Source organism: Triticum dicoccoides, chromosome 7A, assembly GCF_002162155.2.
Source record: "Triticum dicoccoides isolate Atlit2015 ecotype Zavitan chromosome 7A, WEW_v2.0, whole genome shotgun sequence".
NCBI lineage: Eukaryota > Viridiplantae > Streptophyta > Magnoliopsida > Poales > Poaceae > Triticum > Triticum dicoccoides.
Genome location: NC_041392.1, coordinates 484,914,041 through 484,917,112, shown reverse-complemented (window position 1 = coordinate 484,917,112; position 3,072 = coordinate 484,914,041). Strand labels below are relative to the sequence as shown.

At 43.4% G+C, this 3,072-nt stretch overlaps 1 protein-coding gene across 1 annotated transcript in view; it reads left to right on the top strand.

The window, feature by feature from the left end:
* The first annotated feature begins 786 nt into the window (after window positions 1-786).
* Window positions 787-3,072, top strand: part of LOC119332614 (transcription repressor OFP13-like) — an 18,484-nt gene continuing 16,198 nt past the window's right edge. The window contains exons 1-2 of the mRNA XM_037605779.1: window positions 787-1,068; window positions 1,971-2,132. The gene's annotated coding sequence lies outside the window, so the exon portion shown is untranslated. The remainder of the gene's footprint in view (window positions 1,069-1,970; window positions 2,133-3,072) is intronic.

Below are 3,072 nucleotides of genomic sequence, written 5' to 3'. Positions count from 1 at the left end.
CTGTCTTGCAATTGCCTTGTACCATAATTCATCTTGTAGATTGAACGCGAGATTAACAACTCGAGCCCAAACCTTTAGTTTGTCGAATTTGAGTTATGATGGGCACATGCACTCGTCGAATTCTGACAGTACGACTGCGTTTTTGCTGATGTGCCATGGGGATCCATCCCATACACGATCTTGATCTCGCTGCGTCGGGAACTCGGCAACAAACATGTTCTCCCCTACTATGCGGAAGACCAGACCCTTCGGGTTATCCCATGCGGGGCGGAGGGTGTTGGAGATAGTATGGATGTGGAGTATATTGCGGTGTAGAATCTTCCCTGCCATCATCCACTTCTCTGGCGCCCCATCAACGCGATCATCTAGAACCAACGGTGTCGCCTCTTCCTCTGAGATGTCAAGTTTCCCAAGCTGTTCCTCTAGGCGCGCCCTAGCTGACTTGGGCGACAAGGTTCCTGTCGCCGCCCCGTCGCCGCTCTCGGAGGGTGTCGCCATCTCCGGTTGGTGGTACTCCGGTGATCTGATCTGCAGGCGCCATCAGGTCCACGAAACCTGATCGGCACGTGGGTATCAGGGTTTCGTAAAAAACTTACACGCCAGAGAGGAAGTTGCTATTCATTTTGTAACCGGCATTCATGCTTTGGTGAGTTGTCCGAGATAATTTTGATGACCTATGTGGTGTTGAGTGTTGAATGGATATCTATACGATCCGATCGATCGCAAAGTAAGTTTTGCAGACGTATTTTGCCAGGGACCGACCGTAAAGATTCGAATGGCTGAACCCAGACAATCCCCAGTCTCCCTCTCTCCTTCCCTCCGAAACCCAAACTCAAATCCTCCTACCACGACCCCGCGGCGACCAGCCCCGCCGGCCGCAGCGCCGATTGGCCGGGGTCTCTGGAGGATACGACGCGCGGTCGTGGGCGCGGGGGGAGAAGGGAGAAGATGCCCGCCTTGAGATGCGGCGATGCATGGAGTGCCGGGCCGAGGCGGAGATGGTGACCATCCCCATGTTCGACGGCGCCCTCATTCCGCAAAGTGTCTGCTCCCTGGCTGGCTCTCACGGTTTGGACTCTCAATTGCTAATCCGTTCACGTTTGCCCTCTACATGAGTGGTGTGTGGTGAAGGCCACAAGGGATTAATTTTTTCTTTGACGGGAAAGGGGGGGCTCTGCCAATCTCATTAGTGTAGGAAAATAGAAAAAAAAACTACAAGATCTACTTACATAATGACAAGAAATACAGTAGAAAACAAATAGTGCCCATTTCATTACTGAATACACAAGGGATTACTGCCAAATACTGCTAACACATGCATGCAATCCATGTTTGTCCTCACTTCTGTACTGGAGGAGATAATTCTCCTTTGTTTAGCTATGCTCTGGATGCTTTTAAATTTGTTAGCAGTAATTCAGTGATTGTAAGTGTAAAAATACAAGGAGAAAAATCAATGGCATCAGATGCTGGTCATGCAGTTACCACTTATATCATGTAAATATTAGTGTCTCTGTCTCTCTGATCATACGCGATGCGCTATCAGAAACATTCTTATCTATATTTTGGGGTTTCTCTCAAACACACAGACACAACTTCAAAATTGTCACTCAGGGTTGTCGGAAAAGGTTTAAATTTGCTGGAGATAGGAGAAGAGCTCTTTGACATTTCAGACCTGCTGGAATCAAGTAGCCATGTTTATTTTTCAGAAGCTGGCTTGCAATACTGTTATTTGGAAAGCATCTAAAGCCACGACACTTATTTTGGGACGGAGAGAGTAGTATTTTTTTCAGGGTCCACACTATTTAGGCTCCTAAACTCTGTGACTAGGATAACATACTTTTTTCCTGCATTTGCTTTTCGTTGGCTGGAGAAGCTACCGTATGCTTGACAAGATGTTTCTGGTTGGCTCAACAAATACAATACTCTCACATTATTACTCTCATATGTTAATATGTTATGCTACCATGCAGATGCAGTTACCAAGAATGAATGACAAGTATTTCTCCACAAATCAAAGTGAGCCAGTACTATAAGCTTTATTTGTTCTCATGCTAAACATTATCGATGGCCTTCTGCAGCTGTTTTAACAATGGAACTGCGCCACAGCCAAACAGTTAACTTAGAATGACAAGGTATATACAGTTACAATTATCCTGACGTTATTTAGTATGCAGGTTATAACTGATTTAAATCGTAGAGTGTAAGACAGAAAAACATACAAGGGTGAAGAAAGGGATTGAAACTAAATCATCTAAGATACCCTTTTTGACTTCATATTTCAATATCTTTCATCCTGAAGCATTTGCATTTCGTTTCAGGCCGCTAGCTGCTTCTGATACTTTTGGTTGATTGTATAATTATTTTCTTGCGGATTAATTGTATAATCTAGCCTACATACCTTTAGGGATGTAAATGGCGCCGCAAGGCCCATTTAGTTAGCTTTAGTTAGCTCGATAGTTCATTTTCCCTGAGAAAAATTTATTAAACTGTTAGACTGATAAGTGGGCTTAAACTGGACCGGTTTACATCCCTACTTAACTTTAACTTAATTATATGACATGTGCTCCACACCAAACCTTAAGTCCAACCAACCAAATGCATGAGAACATAGTGTTTAACATAGATCAGTGCAACAGTTGTGCCCATAGCTCCCCTGCTGTGACGCCACACAGTAGTTGTTAGGTTCAGACATAAACAGCAATCTGTTCGGACCAACCACTTAGAGATGCATTCACTGTATATAATATTAAATGATACGGTAATAAATAACTTGTTTTCAAAGTGAAGTCTGAGTTACTTGTAAGTCGTAACCGGCTACTCTGAGTATGTTGTTTGGAATTCCTGTCAAGGCACCTTGTAATTTTTTATTGATATGCAAACATCATTGTTCTATTTGTCTCTCATGATTTCACCAGAGTACACTATATCAAGTAGGCACCATACTCATGATTCCAGGGTCTTACATTTGTATTTTTTTGTCCAGCCGAGCTACTTAGTTTAATCACAAATTTGCTATCCATATATCTTTTCAGATTACTGAAATTCGGTAGGTCGGTTTGTTAAGCTATTTTT